General features: G+C 35.6%; 1 protein-coding gene across 4 annotated transcripts in view; it reads left to right on the top strand.

Moving 5' to 3' along the window:
* Positions 1 to 27,194, top strand: part of rg (A kinase anchor protein rugose) — a 402,779-nt gene that overhangs the window by 279,039 nt on the left and 96,546 nt on the right. The gene's annotated exons all lie outside the window — the stretch shown is intronic.

Here is a 27,194-nt window from a genome sequence, read left to right as displayed (position 1 = left end):
TATAGAAACAAAAACTACTCGACGGATTTAAACGAAACTTGGTACAATTATTTTACATATTCCTGAGCAGAGCAGTAAAAGTAGAGTTAAAGCTACACAGAAATCATATTGTATGAAAGAAATGTTCTCCTTATTATATTATAAAAAATATCTCCCGACATCACAAATGTATATCTTTTATGGTTGACTCACAATAACACGTGTAACTTCCGATAGCTTAGGAGTTCGAAGCTTTCTGATTATATTTGTCTATAACACTCTCAGTCCGTTTCAACTCAATTTTTATTTTCATGCATCAGTGCCACCTAAAAAATCTTTATCTCGAAAATCGAGCAAAGCTAAGAAAATGAGAAATAAGAGTTCTCAAGAATCGTTAGAGGTAAGAGGCTTACTATAGGCCGAAAACAACATGTGTTATGCCGAGAACCTGAAACCGCTTCACAACGAGAATTGCGGCTCACAGCTGACCGCGAACGGCATGTACTATCCCGTGAGACCGAAACCTTCACTGAGAGGGTATAATGTCTCACAGCTGATCACGGCCGTCATATTTTATCTCGAGAATCTGAAACTTTTACTCAATATGAAGACCTTTTGACAAATGATAGGGTGCACCATAATATTATTCGATCTCTTGAAGATGAACATGAGCATAAGCAATGACTAGAGTAGGGACGCGAATATTACAATTAATTGAGACAAAAACGATTAATAAGTTTGTTTAATGAAAGATTAAGAATTGAAACTATTCGGTCTCTGGAAACGGACGAATAGCGGGAGGCCCCTCTTACTGCAGACAGATTTTGACATAGTCTTAATGACTTAGATTAGAGGTAAACATAGAAGATCAATCTACGAATTCGGTGGTGGGGTCCGACAAATATAAAAGTGGGTTTCGTTAAAACCTCACAATTGATTACAGATCATCTTCTGTATAGGCGATATTAACGTAGTATGTTATTTTTGTAATGCTTTAAAGTGGAGTAAGGAGTCGGCTTTCGTTTGAAGATACACCGGAACCTTTGAAATCACTACTTTTAGAGGAACATGTGCAATCTAAACAGTTCTTAGACAATATTCGCTCTTATAGTAGTGCGTTTCAAATGATCCTTTGGTGCTCAACAATTATCAGAAGGTCCTTTCATGCTTACTTTTAAGATACAAAGTCAAGTTTACCATTTGATAGGATCCCTTTTGCCTGAAGGCCAACCTAAGTTTCTTTAAATATATTTTGTATTCGACTACAACGAATAGTCTAATACAAGAATTATCAATATTTCTCGAATTTAAAACTGAACTCATTTCACAATTTTAGAACATGTTGAGATGGTGATCATAATATAAAAGATGGTGATATTAATATAAAATTGTTATAAATGCCGATAGACGGACGTCTATCGGCACTCAGGAACTTCCTGGGCGTGTTATAACGCCCAGGCCACAGTATTACAATTTTTTCTACAGCAGGGCGACGAATGTATTTTCGCATAGCAACAGAGGGGAACTCGCGGGGGGTCAAGTGACGCGGGCCACGTACCATTAACATGCTTAGTTTGTGGTACCGAGCGCGAAAGAAAGTCATCGTGTTTTTGTTTTGTTACTATGTAAACTAACGTAATTTAATACTTAGGTACACATTCTATAACGGTGCGCTCAAACTGTTAATCTACATTTAATTTAGATTATTATTTGAAATACTAAGTAACGTAGAATTTAAATCACATTCATTCATGTTTTCCTCAGATTTTCGATTTCCTCCGATTTTAAGATTTTCTTATCAGTGTTCAATTTTAATTTAGTTAAATTTTATAAGAGACAATTAAGAACATTCAAAAATAAAGTGTCACGTATTTTTTTTAAACGACGAATGACGAAAAACGACCTAATCGCGGACGAAGTCGCGGGCAACAGCTAGTAAGGTATATATCTACGTACCTACTTGCATTTTACTAACACATATTAATTCATGTGTCGCTTTTCATTTTTTTACCATTATAACTAATAATAACTCATACCCTAATCTTTAAATTCGTGTTACTAATCTTTTAAATAGACGTTAGATGATCATAATTATTATACACCAGAATATATTATTTATTAGCTAATTTTAAAGCAAATTTGTCATAATGCAATGCATTATCAACGAAATAGTTTTAATGATAACTAAGCATTGATTTAGTTTGCCAGGATTAGGGATGAATTCTACACATACCCGTGGCCCCGTCGTTGATGCGGCTTGACGGAACACAGTGGGGTTTTGGTCGGTAGGAATCCGACATAACCCACGGCCTCTTCCCCAGAGGCCGTGGGTATCTATGCAAGATTTCCCCACTAAAAAAAAAAAAAAAAAAAAAAAAAAAAAAAGGATTAGAACTCAGAAAATAATGTTTATTTGAATAGACGACGCTATTCATAAATTGTTACTTACTCATAATATGAAACAAACCAGGTTCCCGGTCGATGGATCACTGTATCTATCTATTCCATTACAGTCACCAGGGCGTATTAAAAATAAATAATGTAATTTGTCTTAATCGGAATCGACTCCCGTTCCCTCGCGATGGATGCTCACCTCCGACCCGCCGTCATAATTCTCTGTAATTACTTAAATATACTCCAATAACACGCCCGACTTGTTTAAATATGCCAGTTTATTTAATCAGGCGTACGGTTAGAAGCTATTCGTCATATCTCAACCAGAAAAACTAGCATAAAAACATTGCTCATCGGTTTTTGTAATTAATAATGATCCATCTCTTTAATACGCTGCTTATATTAAGTCCTGGTTTAGAAAAAAATAAGAAATGAGTGAAATTCGCAGTAAAGAAACCGCACGGTGAGAAAAAGCGCACCGCGGCCGCTAACTGATTACCGCCCAATGTTTGTTTTGTTGCGCTTCTCGTTCGCCGTTGCCATCTTTGTCCCACTCTTGTTTCTGCAAATCGTGCATCCCTCTCTCGCAACAGTTATAGCTCCTTTGCCTTAACTTATCGCGACTTAATGGCATAATAAAACCGGCCAAGTGCGAGTCGGGCTCGCGCACAAAGGGTTCCGTAGCAGCAAATATAATAAATTACAGTTAAATCAACCTATCTCAAAAACTATAAGAGATACTTTGATCAAACCAAAAATCGTTGAAAGAGTTAATTAGCATGCATCACCTCTATTTTTTTTAGAATTTTATACCCCGTAGTTATAAAAATAGAGGGGGGGGGACATACTTTTTACGACTTTGAGAGCTGATATCTCAAAAACCGTTCACTTTAAGAAAAATGTTTTTTAGAAAACTTTATATCATTTTAAAAGACCTTTCCATTGATACCCCACACGGGTATGTACATCGAAAAAAAAAATTTCATCCCTCAGTTACATGTATGGGGGGCCCCACCCCCAATTCTTTTTTTTACTATTTAGTGTCATATTTTTGTAGCGGTTCATACAACACATATTCCCATCAAATTTCATCACTGTAGTACTTATAGTTTCCGAGTAAATCGGCTGTGACAGACGGACAGACGGACAGACGGACAGACGGACATGACGAAACTATAAGGGTTCCGTTTTTGCCATTTTGGCTACGGAACCCTAAAAACGAGCATCGCTCCGAGCCACAGCAGTTTTTGAAACTGGACGTTTAAGGATTAATTTCCCATTAACGACGGTATAACGTTAAAGGTGATCGCGAGGGTCAGATGAAGAATACGTTCGGGTTTAACAGTGAGTATTTTATGGAGGCGAGGTATTATTGATTGTAATTATGATGGCGCCGTAAGTAAAACGCAAAGAGGGCGCTCACGCGATGCCGCGGCCCGCTCTGCTCGCCCGCGACGCCCGCCGCCCGCCGCCCGCCGGTGCGTTGACGCAGGCCACGGGCTACAGCGCGCCCGAGATGCATGTTTGCGAGTTCGCGATGAGATATTGATTGTTGTTTGCGTTCGCTTTTACTGATTGCCCTCTTACATCTCTCTTTGTTGAGACGTGTTCCTATCGTCATGTGCGCCTAATCATAGATATTCCTGCTTTTATTTTTAAAGACATGTAGAAAATGACACGTGATAGATCAACGATAGTATATTCCTAATAACCATAATATCTAAAAATATCTAACCTTATTTATGTAAAGAATGTATATATATACTGGTGTGCCATTTAAAGTAGGTATTTAAAAATCGTTACATATCTAATCTCTTTGAAATCCCGAGCGCAAAGCGACAAAAAGTGGGAATTTTTAGCATGCTTATTTTTCGGTGAGCTAGCCGGCGGTGCAGCGACACAATGCGCCGTAAATCTGTCCCGTGTCACGCGAGGGAAGTGTGGGAGGGGGGGAGGGGCTTGATTGACCTTGCAACTGCGAATTTACATCTTAAACATTTGCGGAATCTTCGGTAGGAACTCAACAAGCCACTGCCTCTGAATGCTAACTAAAAGGTCTCGCAGTGAATCAATGGGTCTTATAATGTTGGTTCAATTTAACTCTGCTACGAAAATGCAGGATAATGAATACGACCAAAACAACCAAAATGTTTTTTTCTATGCTTATGCTACTGTAAATGATATATATGTATTATCAAGAGAAACCAAAATGAAGAATATCCAGAAGTATAGGTACATTTAATAGAATAATCCTCTATTCAAAAGTAGCGAATCCATAATGAATCTGTAAAGGTGTAGAATTTTAATAAAAAAATGTATGGGAAACCTGAATCACAATTATCGACATGTAATATTGCAAGTATAAACGAAGCTAACGAGTGTCAAACATTACGTATGCATTATGTATGTTCTATTCTCATTGAAAGGCTTTTTGCAAAGTGCCCGTACAGACTACAGGCACCGTGGGATTGCGCTCAAAAGAGCACGCAGTCTGTACAAACATCTATATATTTAGTGCCGTAACAATGGCACACCTGTTTAACACTTCCATTTGTAATTACTTAATTAACGGCTCCATTATATACAATGTGGGATTTGTTTTCTTTTGTTAACGATTCAATAAGGTTAATGATTATCTTCAGTTTGACGCGACCGTTTGAGTTATGCCTTGCGTGCTTGACGACGATCATTCTAGTAACACTTTCGCTGTCCTTAAGTGCATCAGAATAAAAAATTAAGTGCCTAAATTAATTTAATATCGTATGGACATTATATGTGGTAGGAGTACCACGTACAAAATTTATTTGAAAGTAGTGAAAATTATGAAAATTATGGCCTAGACTAGTAGGTATTATTTACTGAGATAGAGAGACCAATATTTGAAGAGTATGTTATAGAGCAGGCTCCAAGGAGATGTTCGTTTGCATAAATAACGGACCTAAATCTGACTTCTGATATAGTATATTGTATAGATCCCAGACATCCTATAGACAGATGTTGCCAACCAGTTTTGTGGTCCCCGTCCCCGCACCCCGGTAATTAAATATGGCATACAAAGAAAAAAATAAACATTCCCAAAACATGCCTCGTGGGGTATCAAATGAAAGAGCTTATTGAGTAGATCACGAATATATAGCATACTATAACATTTCTTACACTTTCTCTAGATTTTTTAGAAAATTTACGAAAATGGTCCATTTTTGAGTTAACTTTAAACCACTAAAGATTGAAAACTCATGAATATATTTTTTAAATTATTATTCTAAATAATTAAAAATAGTCCATTGTTTACGATTCAATAGTTCGTACAGTTAAATAGTTGCATGGGGGAGTGGGGGGAGCATTCAAAGATGGCGAGTATATTTTCAAGTTTATGCCAGAAATAAAGGCCTAATACAAAAATATCGGTGTCAGGGCTTAGAATAATTACCTCTGCACTGTCTTTGTGTTTGACAGAATGAAAAATATGGCAGAAAATTCTTGAATCAGCCTCTGTGTGATTAGATTTGGCATGAACTTGAAAATATACTCGCCATCTTTGAATGCTCCCCCCACTCCCCCATGCAACTATTTCACTGTACGAACTATTGAATCGTAAACAATGGACTATTGTTAATTATTTAAAATAATAATTTAAAAAATATATTCATGAGTTTTCAATCTATAGTGGTTTAAAGTTAACTCAAAAATGGACCATTTTCGTAAATTTTCTAAAAAATCTTAGAGAAAGTGTAAGAAATGTTATAGTATGCTATATATTCGTGATCTACTCAATAAGCTCTTTCATTTGATACCCCACGCGGCATGTTTTGGAAATGTTTATTTTTTTCTTTGTATGCCATATTTAATTACCGGGGTGGGGAGAGGGGGACCACAAAACTGGTTGGCAACATCTGTCTATAGGATGTCTGGGATCTATACAATATATATCAGAAGTCAGATTTAGGTCCGCTATTTTTGCAAACGAAACTCCACTGAGAGTCCGGTCTATTATCCTAAAATGATTTCGCAAATATCACAGCGGGCTGTGACGTGTCGTTTGCTATTACCCGACATAGCAAAAAGCGCAATGTGTCAAGCCGGTGCCTCCGCGCTGTTGGACACTTATCGTCATGTATAATACATGGCGCAGGAAAAACGCGTCGCGAGTCCCGCTACCGATGTGTTTCCAACGAGATTGTCGCCATTTTTTCCCTGATATGATTTAATCCTTATACTGCTCTGTCTGCGCCTTCTGATGACAATCATTGTATCAATAATATTGCATCTTTGCCTTTATATTTGCGAGTTGACAAAAAGGAAGTTGGCAAGTCAGATTTTATTGCAGGAAAATTTATGATGTTGATGGAAATTGTAATTTATAACAATTTAAGTTTAAGAAATGTTAAACTTTAATCGTGCTCCTTTTTATACTTCTTGAATAAAGCTAACACACCTATATGGCATCATAACTTTCTCTCGCACAAATACATAACAGCCCATGAATAAATGTACATTCCCGATATGAACAGAATTTACCCACAGTCGAGTGGCGGCTTGTTTGTTCTAGCAAGACGTGCGCAATGCTGGGCCACTATCGATCAAACAGCGAGAGTTGCGTCGAATTGCTTTGATATCATTAATCCTCATACCTTTACCGTTCGATCGGTGCTGTGCGCGCTCTGATGTACCTACCTATACCTACATATTCATCGATTGACTGATGATGTCTGTGTATGTAACAATTGTACAGAGTGACCGATTCCGAACCCGTGACTATTTACGGAATCACTCAATCATGCATAGCTATGCAAGACAGTAGACAAGAAGCTGCAGGAAAAGAAGTTGCTCAGGTCTCCTTAAAAATGGTACATAAATTATCTTAAACTGTTACAAATCTATCAACCTTTTTGAATTGTGTTGAAAAAATTGCTCTCTTCTCATGTATAGTTTATGTAATTAAGAGCACACATACTCATTAGTTTAAAATATCTCCTTCCCGTTTTCCACAATAAATATAACCAAATTGATACAACATAGCGCGCCACAGCAGAGCTAGGTCGTTACATAAATCGTGCCGGAGATACCATCAGCTGCCACCAAACTCTAAAAACACTAAGAATGCTATGTTTTAATTCCGAACTTAAACATCCGATGCGTCGACGAGATAACCTTTATAACTATCCGAGTTTTTTCACTCATTTGTGTACATTTTATGGAGCTGGAGTTTTGTCATAACGAGCTTAGTCGAGAAACATTTTTTTTTCTTTACTGTCTTATCGACGACACCTTGAGTAGAAATACTCCTCTCCTAAATTTTTCTGACACCCATTTTGCTTACAGACATTTTAAAGGGTTGTTGTGGATCTTGCAGAATAATATTTACCTTTATCGGTAAAGTATTCATGCTTGTTTTACTTTTTTGTACCACCTACTTATACAGGCTATGTAGTATAATTATATAAAAATTATAGCAGACCAATCTGATAATTAAATTTTATAGGCCAATAACAGTTAAGAGCGGTTGTTAACGGAAGGATAAAATTTGAAGCGAATTTATATGCAATGTTGACAATGTAGCCGGCAACGAGGACTCGATCTCTTAATTAAGAGCTGCAACACAACAGGTGTTCATTAGACGTGTTTGTCTGTTAATTGCGGCGAAAGAAACGCATTCTGTTCACCCACCGACAGCACGGGATGGTATGTTACAGAAATCACTGGACTTACATAATATATTATTATGTTATGGCATATGCTCCATTTAATACACGGAACGAGTAAAATAAATATGACACATATTCATGAAATTGCTTAAAAATTTGCATGAGATAAAATATGTAAATGTAAAATCTGGTAGAAGAAAAATCGATCGAATAGAAGTTCGTAGATATGTGTCGCTACTACAGGTAGAGTTTCTTAAAGAATATGAGTTAAACAGTGATTTTCGTTAATTTTTGATTTTTCTAGTAAATTTCTCAATCGTTTATTGGTTGATTTTATTTTAGTATAAAATAGCAGTGTCACATCAATACTATCTCAGTTTGGGATGTTTGCGGAAACGATAACTTGGAACCACCAAGAAATTGTTGTGCGGATTCAAATTTTGTGTATTTATTATGAACTCATCGTTATTTCGTGATGGAAACAAAAATGTATCGCGTGATATAATATTTAATAACACCAAAAGCTTGGTACGCTCGGGCCTTACAGCTAGCGCATAAAAACGCACCTTCCGTTAATAGCTTTATCGTGTCGCGACTTACACGTCGCTGTTATTAAGATTCCTCAAACGAGCCTAAGTGTTAGTTTTTACCGCGCATTGTATCAAGTAATTATGTTGTGTATGTGAAGGGCCTAATTGTGATGTCTTTAGCACTTATTTATGTTTTACCCTCGTGCTAATGGTGAGCATTCCAGCTTCTATCTGAAGACAAATCTCGCAACTACTTTCTTTACTATAATCTTAAGTGTGTAATTCGAAGCTGACTAAAAACGTTAAATAAACTTTTGCCCGAATACCATATTAGCCTTTATAAATTATTGGATAATTAATATATTTATTCAAACAAACAACCACTTGTTCTGATTAAAAATTACCATTCAGCGTGCGTGCACATTTCTTTTGCTAGATGATGTATTGCACGCCTCATAAGCGAAGCGTTGAGGTGGGTACTACTGTCACTTCGCGCAAAACATCTGAGTTTTCAAACTTAAAATGTCTTTATGTATCATACATTGCACTTGTAAGATAATACATACACACACATATTAAGAAAAAACACTATTTTTAACGTTCATGATATTTTTGATGTCATTTTTGTTATTTAAACTAGTTAAAAAACAGTTTAAAAAAGTTCTGTCTTGGACGTCCGTGTGTCTGTATGTGCGGATCCTTTTTCTTGTTAACACGTTAGCGACCGAAATACTTTACTAATCGAGTCTTTTTTTTTCTCTTACGCTTGAGTATGCTCAGGAATAGAACCCTTTCATTTTTCAGGGTCTGATTCGATGTGGTTTAATTGTTATTAAATAAACAAAAATAATAATTAATAAATATTTATTAAAAAAAAAATATGAGGCGTGCACTTTTGGATTTTCCAAATTATCTTTATTTAGCATTGTTATCGTTCTAAATTATACTAGTGCAATAATCAATATCTAAGTTTGTTATTACTTCGATTGAATGGGATAATAAATCATCGGTGATTATTATTGATCGTCATATATTATTGTAGATAGTAGACGCTAGACGGTATGATGCGCCCGCGCAGCACAGGCTTTGCCGTGAGAGAGTGCATACCTATACGATGAAATAAACATGTTACTTATATCAAAATCAAAAACAATTAAACATAAAGAATCGATAAATCTTCAATAGGTAACAAATAAATTTGCAGAAAAATAAATTTAGAAATGCTGGCTTTTCATATTATTTTTACAAACTTTGTATAAATTCCTTCGTTCTAAAAAGTATCAACACTGATCCTGGTGTACTACCTCCTTTAAAAGAGAGACGCAGTGATTAGTGGGAAAAATTATTATAATAATTAAAGCTTAGACATTGCAAATGTTGGAGACAAGGTAAAATATAGGACGATATATTAGTGTTTAATTGTGCGGTTGATAAAGGCATAGTTTGTTGAAATAACGAGTCGGTGCGCTCAAAGGTGCCCCTCCCGCGCCCTGCTCCCCGCGCCCCGCTCCCCGCGCCCTGCGGCGAGCGACTGCGCTTTATTGATTGATAAATCAGACCAACTCTTGCACTTTGCGAACTGATGACAGGCCCGTATTGTATTCGATTGTTTGTTTTTACCGCTTGTGTGAGGTATTTCAATATTTTCATAAGCGATTTTACTGCTGTTTGCTTAGTTTAAGTTCTATCAGATTTGATTCCAATTTCCAACCGCAGACTTCTTCCGCGAAAATTTACACAGACTAGACCACTGTTTCGACACCGCTGTTTTTTATTTTTGATCTTTCTTGTTGTATTTATTGTATGAAATTGTAATGATTTCGTCCGTCTATTGAGTAATTAGAGCAGAGTCTTATTCTACTCGTGGAACTACAACATGGTTTCAATATTTCTTGCTAAAACAGGCACAATAACTGGAATCCGGCCCTGTGCTGCACGATATTGAAACTAAAATAAATGCCTCAAAGGTATGCTCCATATAAAGAAATAAAAAGAACATTGAAATATTCGCAAAGTGATAATGCTGAGTCCGATGAGATATTTTAAAAGCATTTTAAATGATAACGTCTAATATCGTTGCAATATTGTATACTTACAATCCAGGGAATTCTTTAACTTCGTTGGTTTTAACAAAAATAAATAATATTAATTGAGGTCATTAGCTTTTATAGCGTCATTTTTGAAAACGTTATCGTGGATTTATGGAAAAAATACTTTTATATATGTATAATGAAACAGTTTCAAAATTTTATTTGTCGTTTATTATGCGTTAGATAATTGGATAATATAAAAATCTTCGAAATAATCGTTGATTGGAGGTCTCATATAGCAGTGGATTATGATCGTAATGCAATTACGCGGAGAGTGTAACATCTCAGCGATAGCGAGGAGCGACAACAAAGCAAACACTTCGGGGGTGGAGATGGAATCGGAATTGGATTAGCGAGCTAATGAGCGGCGCCGGGGGACGCAGCTAAAGTGATTACACGCAGCGAGCGAGCGGCCAACACTGCTACGATCATTTGTGGAACATCTCGATATTTCATTGTAAACTTAAATTGTATAATAAATGTCAAGGGCTAAAAATATAAGTACGTTAAATTACTCAAGCTAACTTGAGTAGGCAAACAGAAAGCTGTGCGTAAACATAACACTCGTTATTATCAGCCTTAGCGGTGAATGGTGATGAAACACACCTATGAAGTTGGTTGTGATTAGAAAAACCAACATTCTTTGAGCACAGGGAAAATGTAAAGGAAAATGTAAACTCTCTGTAGACTTGGAAAAACACAATTTGAGTTAACCTAACAATATCTATCTAATCATATTTTCTTCTGAAATGTTTCCACAATAATAACATGTGCAGTGCGCGACGGGTGTTTCAAATTAGATTGTATTGGAATTATTTCCGGTCCGCCGCACTCCCTCTGAGGACATTAGTTTTCATTTGTCCTCCCCGTCCCGCCCTCCACCCCCCGCTCGCGACCCTCAGAGGCATCCATCGGAGTGTCACCGATTGTTGTTTGTCATTACATAATTGTGTTTTAAAGGGCACGAGATTACTATTCTTTTTTCGTTTGGAAGGTCATTAAGATCACCCTAATATTTTAACACCCCATGTATAATCAAATACTTGGTGTTGGATTGATTTGTTTTAGTTAGTTTTGTAATCAGCTCAAAATTTTGAGAGAGTGATATTTTTATACAATAAGAAGATCAAACATAGACCTCTCCAGAAGTAAATTATAAAAACAGCTTATCAAATTCTTTTTAATTATTCCTCTTAACACTAATTAATTGAAAAACGAATGATTTGTACAATTAGCTCTCAAAATGATATCTCACAATTATTATCATCTGTAAACAATAAGACATTCTAATTAGTTCATTGATAACCAAGTTTAACCACGTTTCTAATAATAATGCTTAAGAACGTTTTTCGTAAAGCCTAGTCAATAAGCTGTAAATATACATTCCATGCATATTATAGACTTATCTAATTAGGCACTCGAGTGACCCCAACCAGCGAATGAAGAGTGTTGGGCGCGTGTCGCCATCCGCAACGCCGAAGCGGGAGGCGTAGCGTGAAATTACAATATCAGTATTTTCGCAATCATTGCAGATTTATTATAAATATATATAGGGTTTGCAAGTAGTGTTCGTTAATATGTCTTCAGCGAATTAAAGCATGCTCGTTACAATTATAATACGATTTATTAAAGTGACGTTGCGTATTAGACACAGCGAAGGAACCAGTTTCATAACTTTCCAATAGTGAGTCAAAATATTAATAATTAATAAGCATTCCTAGTGTGATCTCGAGCAGAAAATTGAAGGAAAAAACGTTGAAATTTTTATCGAATTTAGAAGAGATTTTAATCGAATTACTCATAATAAAAAACTGATGAAGTTCTCATCGCATGCCTCTCACAAGCTATTAGCCATGTTTGTATGATTTGTATTTACCAAGAAATTATGCAAATAAGAAATATCATTACGAGATAGAGAAACATTTGTAAATGACTCTACCTTAATAAAGTGTAATTATTTGAATAACATTACAAATACGTGGATCTACTACAAAAATGAACAGCCAAGCCCATCAATAATGAAACACAGTGATATAAATAACCCGTAGAAGTTTTTGGTATCAATTCGCGCTAACCGCAAATCCGCTGTAAGCGCGTGTAATCCCCGGCTTAGCCAACAGTGCCGCCAGCTGTCAGCGGAGTAGTGGTGCAGTCTCAACAGCTGCGGAATTGCACGTCTAAATAGTCTGTAAGAAATCATTAATTGCATCATGAATTGCTCAAGTACCTCTTTCTTTATCAATAGACAAAAACTAACGCAGGTGGTAAGAAATGAAAACTTACTTTGTAGATGTCTTTTTATTTGTACTTACGTGTATGATGCCTTTGCCAAAACATTTCTAATGAATTGTGTTGGTTGAAATATTGAGAAATATTGTTTTATTTGCAGAATGTACATTTACAAAGATGTTAGGTAGATACATATTACATAGGCTCTTAAACATTCTGGCTCTTAATTGAGCATGCAAATATATTATAAATTACAATAAACAATTTTATATTACACAACACTAGATCCCATTAACATTATATATATATTAAATTATAGCAGCTATTATAAATTTTTACAAACAAATATTTCGGTCGAATATTCGGTTCGGAAATTAGTTTTTTTTACATAATATTATTATAATAAATAAAGATACAAAAGTCAATACAATATTTAAGCCTAAGCCAAGTCCTCGTTCATCTTACATGTCAGAAATTCATTCACCGTATAAAAGCATTTTTGTTTCAGAAATGAAGTAATCCTCCATTTAAATTTATTAAGATTACAACTCCTTATATTTGGGGGAAAGTGATTATAGATTTTTATAGCCATTCCTTGACAATTGGCACAAAATAATTTTGATTTACACATGGGGAAGCGTAGTCGGGTGGGATCCCTAGTCTGAAACAGGCAGTCTTTTTCAAAAGTAACAAAATGATATGTATGTTTTTTTACGAAAAGAGCTATCTCGAGAATATAAAGGCAAGCTACAGTCAGGATCTGTAACCTTCGAAACATCGGTCTGCAACTATCGAGGGGTCCTATTCCTGTTATAGCTCTGACACACTTTTTTTGAGCTAGAAAAGCTTGGTGTACGTCAGTAGAATTACCCCATATTAAAATACCATATCTCAATATAGAGCCAACATAGCCGTGGTAAGCAACAATAGCGGCCCCTTCTGAAACCACATTACGTAATTTTCTTAGAGCATACACGAATCTATGAAGTCGTGATGCAACTGTTTGAATTTGCGATTTCCAATTACAATTCTTGTCAATAATAACACCTAAGAACTTAGTTTCTGCAAGCTCGGTCATTGATGTTCCGCGAAAAGTTAAATGTAGTGGGGTTGTTTTATTTTTATGATTGTGAAATTGAATAAAGTTTGTTTTACCTATATTAATGTTTAAATCATTAGTTTCTAACCATTCTATTACATTTTTAATTGTGTTATTAATAACGGATTGGTAGTCAGTAAGTTTGTTATCGGCAATAATAATTGATACATCATCAGCAAACAGTACACATTTATGCGGTGTTATATTGGGCAAATCGTTTATATATAGGAGGAATAATAAAGGTCCAAGGACGCTTCCTTGCGGCACTCCACTTCTGTTATATTTAGGAGCGGATCTGTGCATTCTAACGTTTAGATCCGAGTGTGCGTGGGCTATTTCTACGTATTGTTGACGATTTTTTAAATAGCTTTCGAGCCAATCAAGTGCTGGTCCTCTTATTCCATACAGATTACATTTATGGAGAAGAATATTATGATTAACAAAATCAAAAGCCCGACTCATATCCAAGAAGATCGCTGTAACCTTTTCTCGCTTGTCCATATGCTCGATCAATGTTTTTACTAAATAGAATGTAGCCAATGACGTTGATTTGTTTCTTTGAAACCCACACTGCTCTTCTTTAATTATGTTAAATTTTTCTAAAAATGAATTTAATTTCCTATACATAGCTTTTTCAAATACCTTCGCTAGAATCGGGATCAGAGTTATGGGTCTGTAATTGTTAAGCATCTGTTTATCACCTTTTTTATAGACAGGCTTAACTATAGATATCTTTAGGCAGTCTGGAAAAGTGCCCTGTTCAAAGGAAAGGTTTATAAGGTGAGTAATAACGTCTGTCAGTTCTGTCTTGCAGTGCTTTAAAACGTGGGTTGTAATAGAGTCGTACCCAGCGGCTTTAGTATTTTTAAGGGATGCTATTATTGAAAATATCTCTAGAGTAGTACAGGGTGTCAGAAATATAGATGAATTCGATGTTTGAACACAACTAAAGTCTGGTGCTAATCCAGTTCTTGTTTGCGTTATGTTAGTAAAGTGGCTATTGAATTCATTGGCTATTTGATTCGTGTCAGTGACAATTTTTCCGTTAGCTTTGATTGGACCTATTTCATCAAATGACCGCACCTCATCTATCTTCTTTTTGATTAAATTCCAAGTTGCTTTAGACTTATTAAGTGCATTATTTAAGTAGTTTATGTTGACAAGCCTCTTGGAAGTCTTTACACATTTTTTTAGTATTTTACCGTAGTCTCCCTGTAGTTTTTTGTTTTCAGAAGTTTTATTTTTGTAATAGTTATAAATAAGTTGGCGTTTGGTTTTGCAGGATTTCCTGAGGCCTTTCGTTATCCATTTAGGTGCATGGTTATTACAACTTACTTTAATTTTAATAAATGGAAAGCAGAGATTATAGAATAGTACTAGATTACTGTGAAATTCTTCGCACGCTTTATTACTATTTAACTCCTCGTATACATTACTCCAAGTCAGGTTAGACATGCAATCTCGGAATTTGGATAGATTTTCCTTACAATAATCTCTTCTTTTAATGAACCAATGTTTAATTTTTGGATTAGTTTTTGTAATAGGTACCGAGAGTGATTGACCAGTGTTATGATCAGAAAGGTACAATTGGTGTACATCACCCTTCGCCCCATCTATATTGCTAATTATATGATCAATACAGGTCTGCTGCCTTGTAGGTTTTGTAATGTGCATTTTTAAGTTATAATTCAATATTATATTATTGTAAGTATTTGTCATATTATTAATTTTTAAAATGTTGATGTTAAAATCACCACAAAGTATAAGTTTTCTATCTTTTTTATGTAAAAGCCGATGCAGGAGTAATTCGAGTTTCTTGAAGAAGTCCGATAGATTTGAGTTTGGTGTCCTATATATGCATATAACAGTATAGTCTAATTTAGGAATTTCAACGCCACAGCACTCAAACAACTTTTCCTCAGATAACTCTATACAAAAGTCTATCACTTTAAATTCCATTGGTTTTCTTACAAAAATACACACTCCACCTCTCTTTATATTTGTCCTAGAGTAATAAGTTGCTAAGTTATAATGTTTCAATAAGATATTAGGTTCGTCACCTTTTTTTACAAACGTTTCAGAGAAGCAAAGAATATGCAAGAACTCAATTTTAATATCTTTTAGTTGAGGAAGACACAATTCTATCTCGTCTAATTTATTTAGGATACCAGCTATGTTTTGATGAACTAAATAAGAATAATTTTTTAAGTATTTTTTGGAATAATGGCTCGGCGATCTAAAAAATTGACGGAGGATGGATTTATTTTCGTATCACTATTCGAATTGTTCTTTATATTTGAAAAGTAATAGGGTATGGTTCCTTTTTTTATTATATCTGTTACCGCTTTTGTTTGTTTGTGGATGTTGCGCTGACTAGGCTTCCCTTTAATTACCGAAAAATAGTAAGGAATGGTTCCTTTTTGGACATTAGCATTTTCAGGCTTATTTTTATTAAAATTACAAGTATTAACATTAATATTGGAAGAAAGTCTGTTAGTGTTACAAAATATACCCTTTTGTTTATTAAAGGTCAAGGTCAGGTGTTTAAATAGAAATAGAGGTAGATAGGTAAAATAATATTGGCTATTATTGCACCATAACATAAAATCATTGAAATAGAGTCGCGAGTTTCAAGGAATGTTAAGGCAAACAAAACCTGTAGTTTTAATCTTTTTTAATACAAGCTGATATTTTTGTACGAAATTAGCATTATACTTGCAAGTGCATAATTATCGTGCGTGTCTGTCAGTTTGTGTGTTTATCCGAGAGGCATAAAGCCGCAGCAGGGGGCGGCCGGCGCGCCGCTACCAAGCACCGACCGGCCTTAATTAATCCGCATATTTTCACTTATTTACGGTTCAACTGACTTGTTTGTTATTATCTTTGTGGATAAAGATTTGTGCAAAACGAGTGCGCCATCCCGCTCTCGCTAACGCACGTTACACTAGAATGAAGAAGGACAGGTTGATTTTCTATCTTTACGGACGTATACACATTCTACTACATGTAAAAGCCCTGTGATGAACACGATGTTTACACGCAATCAGATTGCTAATTAGCTTTTATACTTAAATTTATTGCAAGATTTCGGCTTAAACTCCCGCGGTTTTGGTACGGATCGTCCGCGTCTGTGTGGTCATATAAAAAACAAATATAAAACAATACATCATTTAAATCTATCAATCACTATCGACATTTTTTATTTTGCAAGTTGATTAAGATCGAACCTTTAGCTCGTCCTATTATATTTTTAAAATAACAGCATCACATAAATAGATAGTATGAAGGCATCTTTTACTTATGATTTAGAGGAGTTATGTGCACGCATACCTACACATAAGAATTGAGGCCAAAGTTTCGAAACAATGGTTTAAGAGGCGGTAATTAAATTGCCTACTTGTAAGTCTGCTACTGTTGTAATTTACGCAACAAATTGTTAACTGCGATTCTAAGCTGCGATAAGTTAGAAACAGTGTTTATTTAAAGGCGTTGGATAAAAAATAACGTTATCTTTATTTCTCAATAAAAAGCTACTCAGGTTACGTTCGAGGAAGAACATTCATGAAATACCTTGATTGATATGAATCAGGCTGTAATGCAACCAAATACTGCAACCGAGGTGGGAATTAAATATGTTGAGATACGCAAAGCCTTATACATAAATACACGTAAATAATGGAAGCAAGGGTCAATAAGTTGTTTGGTGTAATGATGATTAGGAGCAGTTTGCAATCGTGTCAGTGTTTACACGTATTTACTGAACGTTATGGTCGCAGATACCATCCATTTTTGACGTATACTTAATATTCATTGGCATTAAATAATGTTAGCTCATTTGTTTTATTGTTATTTTATGCACAATTATGCCTAACTTGATCAAATCTTGCGGAATTTCTTATACCATAGTTCAGTACTAGTAAAGATTGCACTTTATTGGTCAAGAGTTACATGGTACATCTAATCCCTTCTGAATCTGAAATCTGAATGCAGTTTTCAATGAGACAATAATAATATCTCGTATACGCGCCTACCGCATTCCATATTTGCTGTTCGAAATTTTTCCTCATAAAAGTTTGCTGCAAAATCCAGTTAATTAGATAGTATTCTACAATTAATATTGCAATTCGTCCTGTGAGGTTTGTCTAGAGCGGCGGCCGCGGCGGTGCGGCGGGGCGGCGCCGGCCACATTACGTGGGCCTGGCTGAGCGCGTGCGCATCGCTGACTTGCACTTATCTGCCGATATTCATATCATTGGAACGCTTTATAATATAGCGACTGAAAGAACAACAATTAATTATTGAAAGGATTATATAGGTACCTAGTATAACCTGTAGAAAGGTACCGCAATTTAAAATAATTGGACTTTGCCACTTTAAATTGTTACAATAAACAACTAACTAAAACAACAGATTGCACAGAACTTTTTGAATATGTTTAATTGCCTAGAAATAACTTTAACATTAGTTTATCACACGTAGTATGTTAATGTAACACAGTTGGTCAAGGAATTTTGCAAATTCTGCCTACAGCTCTGCCTGTTAAAGTAATAAACAGATGCCTTCTCCTGTGGCATTTGCTACAAATAGATGAGGATCTTGATTGCATCTGTGGCGACCTTTGTCTCGACTGCAACAAAGCATGTCCCCGCTCAGTCCGCTGCGCACGATCACATCGATCCTTCCAAATGATTGGATTTCACCTGATAAGCCTTGTCGTACCTGCGCGATACTAATTCTACATTTCTAAATGAAAGATGTGATATTTTGTGACAGATCTATGTATTATTTATGCAAAGAAATTCATATTACATCCAAGGAAGAAATGTTTTAAATATTTCACTTGATATTGAATAACTGAGATAATAAGTTTAGATTTCTCTATCTTTGTAATATCCACGTAACGGTAAATTTCAATAGACGATTTAAAGTGACGGAAGGATTAAAGAAAGCAAATAAGGATACACTTTCTATACAGCATATCTGCACCTTTACTTTCCTATACGTGTAGACTTAACTCAAGTGTCACAATGATATTTAATAACGTAATATAATTAGCATACAGACGGTCGTCATCGAAGGGATTCAATATAGCGCTCGCGCTGCGCCCGCGCCGCCTTTTTGTCGCGCATGCGCAAAAAGCGGCCATTACTCGGCATTACGATCGCACGCCTCGAGAGCAAGCACAAAGAGCCCGCGGAGCCTCCAAATACGATAAGGGCCTGGTAAGGGCGCGGCCGCTTTTGGAGATGGGATACATTTAATTGTTATCAGGAATATAACATACTGGTACTTTAAAATGTAATTAAGTGTTCAACAGTTTCTGAGTAACTGATCACGGTTAGTCTTATCGCTTAATTATCTACCTATAAACATAATTAATTAGTAATAATACCTAACAGAGTAATCACTGTTGCGATTAATGTGTATTTAGATACAGAAAGCTTTTATTTCACAAAAATGTAATTTATTTATCCCATGTGTGCTATGTACTTATTTAAATTTTACCTTTCGTTAAGTGCTCTTCCGTCTTCTTGCTAACAAACTAATTCATTACTCTAAATATCGTAAAGCATGGCCCGTTTAATCGCCGTCACATGGACCGAACCTTCGCAGATACCCTAAATCCAAATTTTATAAAAGCAGCCGATAAACAAAGGCACTTCGAAAGGCCTTTGAATCTAAATCCCTTCTTAACTCCATTGAGTATTGTTCCCGGCCATTTTGTTGAAGTGAACGGTAATGTAATATAGCATTGTGTAGGAATAATCGAGACGTATCGGATGATCTCAGTTTTGTTTGCGTGTTTTGTGCGGCGTCTGTGAGGAGCTGCAGCGAGCGCGCCAGCTGGCCGCCGCACCGCACCGCCGCCGACACTCGCAACCAACGTGCCGCACTATTGTAATAACTGTAAAAAACGTACTTATATTACACAAGATGACATCTCACATGATGATATCTAAATAAGTCGCAACAATGACGTCAAAAAGGTATAGGGGCCTGAAGATTTCGCCCTCCTTGATACTGTCAAGAAGATATTTTCTAGGCGGTTAATTGTAAAAAAAATGTGTAAAAAATATAGAAATGATAAATTAATGTTCGTGGCTAAAATTACAAGTTCTTAAATATTGAAGCGTGCACATTATAATTCATATTGTGCAATAACATGCACCGAGCATTCAAACGGCATAAAAACACATACGTGATCAGGGTTTCTTAAAATATTAATAAAATAAATTAAAATAACATTATTATCAATATTTAATATTACATCTTTAATATATTACAATAAAAAAAAACTGCCAATAAAAGAGTGTTACAAAACTGTTTTTTAGACATAAAATGATAAAACCTATACTTAAAAATACAATGCAATAAAGAATATGAAAGTGTTGTCAATCTGTAGGTACAATAGTACCTCCGTAACCGCTAAGCCGGGCCATCTATCAGTGCACAATAGCGGTGTGTTGACAAGCATTGTCGCCGCCGCCCCGCGCCCGCCGCGCCCCCCGGCCCTGCGCCCGCGCACCACGCCTCTGTTTGTTGTCGCATTGTCTGCTGCGGCCGTTTACTGCCATCTTGATTTGAATAACTTTTAATAGTTGTTACACATCATAAAAAATTTCATTCATTCTTTTCCTGAGATCCTAAAGTTCAACAATATCAATAAGTATTAACGCTTAGGTATCACAATTTCAATCATGTTGAAATCAAAATATTAAAATAGAAATTAGTTTGGTTTCCCGTGATCAATATCACTAATTTAATAACGTAAAAGTCGACGACACTCGAGATGCGGCCGTAAAAACGTCGGGTCGAGGCCAATCAATCTTGTTCCGTACCTGCGCCGAGATCGGACCTCGCAGATAACCCTTCCTCGATGCGTAATACCATTAAAACAACGGTGACAAACAAAGCAAAAGATTCCTTAACGGCCTTCCATCGCCGATGGATCTTATACGGATCGAGTGGAGTCGAAATCGGCGTAGCGGCCGCAGCCCGGGCGATGATTAAACATGTGAGATGATGATGATCGCGGCTCCCACTGCGAAGGTCCGCTCGAGCTCTTTGTTTTTCTGGATCGGTCGTGGCTCCGTTTTAATTAATGCCCATCACGTATTTTTTTCGACGTTCGCTTTATCGTGTCGCATTTTTTTGATTCGCTTTTTGTACATCCATTTTTGAAATATGTCCGTGGGCCGCGTGTGATGCGGTATCTCGATGTCTCCTATTGTTTTCGATTTGATATATTTATGCGTCGCCTTCCCGGGAGTGTTTCTGAGGCATTGTTTTTTATCGAGAGCGGTGACGCGGTATCGAGCATGATCGGTGGGTGCAGGTCGACTGTTGATTTTATTTATGTCTCTCGAAGCATTTTGAATGTCTAGCGGTGACAGTCGCTTATCGTGGTTCCGTGAATCGGAACTTGTTGCTCTATTTGTTGCTTTAATCTTAATGTTTATCTCGATTCCAAACCGAATGAATAGAATCGACCCGGTGTGAATTGATGCTATTCACAGGAGATGACCTTACTTGGAGCACAACTTTGTATCGGTTCATTAATGTAGTTGTTATTTGAGCTTAGTTCCTCGTCTCCCTCTTTATAATGGTTTGCTATGTTTATACTAGCTTCCATGTACGTTTTATGATCTCGATTTTATAGTAACATAAACGAGGCAGATAATTAAATTGTATTAATGAGCAACGCTTAGAGCTCTTCGATTAGTAATCTCGTTATCGGGAACACGCATCACGGGCGACACACCACCCACGCAAACGCCTCGAAATGCATAACTTTAAATAATACCAAATTGTATTAATATCGTCGTTAATTCAGAAATAGAGGTATTTTTATGTCGGGTAATTAACCGCGTGAAAGGCGAGGAGACAAAACCGGAGACATATATAATATGTGACAGAACTGTACATCAACGTCCACATAAAACGCTCATAAAATCTGTGTGTCGCGTCGTCAGTCGTTACAAATGTGCGGCCGATATGAATGTGGATACAAATTAACTTATTTGTTTCAGCTAAGCTGTAAACAATACAAATGGTAGCATACGTGAATAGAGCTTTGATGACTTTTTGCCTTATTTTTAAATATAAAATAGGTAGATAGTCATAACAATAAAGATTGGAGTAATAGATTTATAAACACAATAAAGTAACAATTAAAATAGATAGATAAACCAAATTAATACGATCGTAACGTCTTATGGTATGACGTGAAGGTAGTAGATATTAAATTAAAATGAGTGATAATGAAAGAAAAAGGATACAAGACCAATGAATTTGTACTTGGAAAAGGCTGTGTTCTTTTTTTTATTTTGAAGTCGTTATTCAATGTGTTTGCTTCAATATGAATTGCTTGTTTCCAGGTAAGTTGACGAAACTCGAGAGCGGCGACGTCACGGCCCTCGCGGCGTAACTCACGGTCGATGTGATCGCCGATAAGGTTAGACGCACGAGAGTCCTCCTACATAGTCTTATTTACATACTTACCGCAGCGGGCATCGCAGATCGGCCGATACGGGCCGGGGAAGGAAATATACTGTCGTTAATAGATAATTAATGGCCGATATGCCTTTTAATTTTAACCAGCGCATTCGGTGTGCGCGACCTTTACGTTAGGTTCGACGGACGACGCAGTGTGCTATTGAAATAAAGTCCGCTAAATTATTGCATCGAAAGTTGACTCGGCGCAAGCATTCGACACCGTGCGACGTCTTCTTGAACGTAATTGCGCCGCTATTTACCGTGTGTCGGTCCATGCTACTTTGTTTAACGTTCCTTGGATAAATAAAGTTGTGCCATTTACGTCTCCTATTTGCTCGTAGGTTTTTCAAGATTTCTATTCGGTGCAACTTTATTCCGTCATAAAAATTCGAATGATACCTTTTTCAAACTAAAATAATATAATTGTAATCGTACGAGTCTGTGAGGGGTATCGAGTGAACCCTCACAGTGGAGAAATGTAACATAGTGTTATTTGTGTACAAATTTATCTATTTGTCCGTCGGTCTCGTGTTACGGGTCCCCGGGGCCCGGCTCGGCTCTACCCCGTGTTTACTAAATGATTCACTAGAGAGATGTCTGTTCGATATAAAATATAGTTGCATGCGTTTATTTTATTCACATCAAAGGTTTAGACAATAAATATTGCACTTATGTTACGACTGTAAAATATTGTCCTTTGCGATTTTGTTTATAGCCCATCTATCTCATTTTAAGTACTTACCACGAGTTTTAAGTGTCGTGTAATAAAGAAAATTTTCTTTCCTTAATAAGATTTTCAAATTTTTTACTAATAATTTGTAAAACATGATAAATCGAAACTTTGCATGTGTATTACGGATAGTAGTAGAAGTGTGAATATTTAGACTTTAGAACAAATCAAATTATTATCGAATATCTACATTCATCCTTTTTTAATTAAAAACGAGTTTCCAATTTATATAGCGTTTATTCAGCAGAATCGTAATTTGGCGAACATCTGCGTGTTAGAATAATGATATTTTACTGAGCAACTGCAATCTCGGCCGACAGAGAGCGCCGATGTGGAAAATTGAAACAAGGGTGGACCTGCTACGACTTATTGTACTCATATTTATTGTTACGCTAAAATGTCCCCTTTTTTAAAGCCTGTAAGGTATATAAATGTATACAGGAAGCATTATTTATTGCCGCTAGCGATGGTCGTCCCATGCGATTTTCGGGATTTAAGGATTTCGCATTCGTAATTCAGAAATAATTCACTCGGAGCCTCGCTACGCATGTAACTGACTTGAAGTCAAAATAATGTAGAGAACTGTCTATAAAAAATATTATTATAAAATTAGTGCAGTAGGTAATCTTGTTTTCTTGGGAATTTAAAATTTAATTTAATTTTAATAGGAGATTCAATCAATATACAAAATATTTACAACTGATTAATTCTGAAATGTAGAGCCACCAATTCATTATTATCATTTTTGCCTCGAAAACGCAAAGTACATCACAGAAGTAATCTCCAAATTACATTCGGATAATAAATCTTCATCACTCTTATGATAAATAAAAAAAATTCAATCCCCAAACAAGAGGAATCGTAACACGATCGCCATTTGGAAAATAATGATGTCATCAAACACTAATCCCAAAGCTTTCATGTGGATTGAACTTTGCAAACTTGTCATTTTCGATTCTTTAATTAAAAATAAACAATTTCCTATCGTGTTACCTTGCAATAAGGGTTGTTAACGCTTAAAGTAACTTAAAATGGTATTATTGCCAAAATTCGCGTACGAATCAACTATTCGTAAAAGGACGATAGAAAATGAGGCTCAGTGCGCCGAGATAAGGTTACAATTCCTTCTGGTGTTGCTTTTTGGAACTTGAACTAATCCGATTTAAGAGCGGTTTGTTGTAAATGAAATCCTATGAACATAGTAGTAGAGGTGATATTCGAATGCAGGGTCGATGCTGGTGCTCGTTGCGATACATTAGGCGTGTGATATATTGGCGGGAAGCGTTGGAGTCAAAACACTCGCTGTGCTCTGTGCTGCTTTGCTCTTCGCGGCTGGTTAGTAGGGCTGACACAATTTTCTTCAAAAAATAATTTTTAGGCAAATGTAAATTATTTTATGAATGAATCATTTACAATAGAAGACAAAAACGTTCATCAATTGAATATGAATTCATTGCTATGACGTACTTAGTCAGTGCGGGTGTATATTAAAATGGAGGTATAGTATTAAATAAATCCCTTCATCTTCTGTTCCATTTCATAAAAACTAAAGTTTTCGTAAGATTTTCATAGGAGTAATTTCAATTAACTATTATCCATAAATAAACAACTTATGATATAACTGTGATCATTTTCTAAAATATTAAATAATAAACAAATTTAAAAATTTGTGTCAACCCTTGTTGAGAGTAATTTGCGCGAGGGTACAGAGTCCCCCGGGAGTGCATCTCGAGGGCTCTGTTCCGTATTACTCTGGTCTTACTATACTTACTTTACAAAGCGGATTTTGTTTTTGTCCTCTTTAAGCCCTCATAGTGAACTTCCCGTGTTTTTTTAAACATACAAAATTAAAATTCTTTGATGGCAATTTTTAGTTCTAACTGCACATGTTTATAAATAAATAAAGACTTCTGTACCTAATACACGAATAGACCGACTGAGAAATATTCAATTTAATGAAAGTACATATTTAAATGATCACTCACATTATATTAAGATTAAAGCGAATATAAGTAAATTACTCAATTTGTTTAATACATATGTAGATAATATCAATATTCAATTCAATTCGTTTTCTCACCTATAAATATATAAAAAAATAATTTAATGGAGTAAAAATAATTAAAATGTATGAAGTTAATTAGTAATATTATTTATTAATCTGTATAAAGCATTCAATTAGAACGCAAAATACGTCAAAATTTAGACGTTTTAAAACGGAACATGATTAAATAACGCGAAAAGCAATCCATCACAGAAAGGGTTGGTCGGAGGGTGCATGTAATGTGATTGTACGGGGGTTAACGGCCACCTCTCGTTTTATTACTTTTAATTTGTTTACAAACGCAATCACAAAGGGTTCACTCGTTTAGTGCTTTTGTATTGCACTCCATGAATTGATCGTCTTTTATTTCGTATGGGCGGAATGTTGTGCGGTTATAGGGAACTTGAAAGGCTTCGAACGCAGCAAAAGTTAATTTCTTCAGATTATATATATTATTATAGCATTCATCTCCATCAACCAAATATCATTATAAATAACACTAGAATCATTATTACTTTACTAGTTTTCGACATTAAATGCTATTTATATGCCATGCCATTTTTATATATCATCAGATAAGGTTGTTACCATATAAAACTTCAAATTATACAATATAGAAATTGACTACAAGACAATGAACGATAAATTTGCCAGTTCTAATTAAAAATAACGTTAATAAAGTAAACAGGTATTTTATTCGTGGCTCCTAGAAATTGTCGCCGCCATTATATTACCATAGATACGATCGCATTAATAAATAATTTAATTAATGTTTCGCTTTAACGAAAGTGACTTTGGTTATCATAAAGTAGGGAAAACGCTGGTATTTTTAAAGCAGCCACTGGCACACTGCTAAGTGAGTTCGGCTATTAGGATATTGCTCGTTCGGGACGCGAACACCTGGCCCGCTCTATAAATACGGCACCGTTTAATGCGCTGCTTCCATTAGCCATCTACTAAATTATAAGCTACACCATGGATATGAGCCCCTGGTACTTTGCTACTGTTAAGTGACACTTTTTATTTAATTTCCTTAGATGGTTTATACGATCCATTTAAGCTTAAAATAACTTATTCTCCCTTTGTAGTGTCAACACGCTTAAGATAAACTACTCATTATTTTTTGTCACATATTTCACAATTAAGTATAAAATAGCAATCTCTTCAATTCAATGTTAATAACATTATAAGGAACTTAATAACTTGCTGCCAAGTTTTTTATAGTTGACCTCATATTTATTGTAATAGAAGGTTGTATTTGATTTCCGCGAGTTTGTACATTTGAGTAAATGTTTGCTTGATCAAGATTTTCTGGGAAAAATGTTAAGTTCGAGTTAAACAATCTTAATAAGATTGATTTATTAAGAATTAATCGATCTATTTCATTTTGCACTATAACGATTAGAATTTAGAACATAATATTAAAGGTCCCACAGGCCACAATATCATTACCTACAATTTTTCTATTCGCCAAAGTGCCGTTTGACTTAACTTGTTACATTTTCCAGTGTTCTAAACATTGTTTGTCTTAGTAAACTTGAGTATTATGTATAAAGTATATTTTATAGCGTATTCCCTCCCTCGCTTGCGCTTGAATATTTCATAACATTTTACGAGTGGTGTCTTACGCACTGTCATTTGTTTTCATTACGCGATCCCTCCAGATACAATAGGTACGCGCAGCAAATTTAATATAAATTTCAAGATCAATGCTTCATTTTTCCAAACTCATGTTTTGAAAAATGCCCTGGATGAAATTGAATTATTTGCGAAATTGTAAAAATTTACAATCATTACGAGTGGATTTAAAGATGAGAAATACAATTATTATCCAAGTGGGCTTTGAATCTGTGCTATTTCATTTAATTCGCAGTTTTCTCTATAGCTCTGGTACTCGCAAAATATGTTTAATATATTTTAACGTGCAATTTATTTTCATTATTTGAAAGTTACTTCTA

This window comes from Colias eurytheme, chromosome 26 (assembly GCF_061535395.1).
Source record: "Colias eurytheme isolate Ceu_HAF_F1 chromosome 26, ilColEury1 Martin Lab GWU primary, whole genome shotgun sequence".
Classification (NCBI taxonomy): domain Eukaryota; kingdom Metazoa; phylum Arthropoda; class Insecta; order Lepidoptera; family Pieridae; genus Colias; species Colias eurytheme.
The sequence above is the reverse complement of the archived record's forward strand: the minus strand, read 5'-3'. Positions and strand labels throughout refer to the sequence as shown.